Source organism: Penaeus monodon, chromosome 31, assembly GCF_015228065.2.
Source record: "Penaeus monodon isolate SGIC_2016 chromosome 31, NSTDA_Pmon_1, whole genome shotgun sequence".
Classification (NCBI taxonomy): domain Eukaryota; kingdom Metazoa; phylum Arthropoda; class Malacostraca; order Decapoda; family Penaeidae; genus Penaeus; species Penaeus monodon.
The window spans coordinates 14,276,225-14,276,455 of NC_051416.1; positions in this window are offsets into that span (position 1 = coordinate 14,276,225).

The window sequence follows — 231 nt, forward strand, 5'->3', positions numbered from 1 at the left end:
ATTCTCTTTTTTTTTGTGTGCTTGCTGTGTTATTTTTTCATATATGAAGAATAAAAGACGGTATATAAGGAGAGGCAGAATGAAAGAAAAAGAAAAACAGGTAAAGAAAGAAGAAAAAAAGGATGAAAAAGAAGAGTTAAAAAAGAGACAGCATCCCTCTAGAAAAAAGTAAACAATATCAAGACAAAAGGCATTCGGATCCAGTATTTACAGGACCAATTACCTTCAATT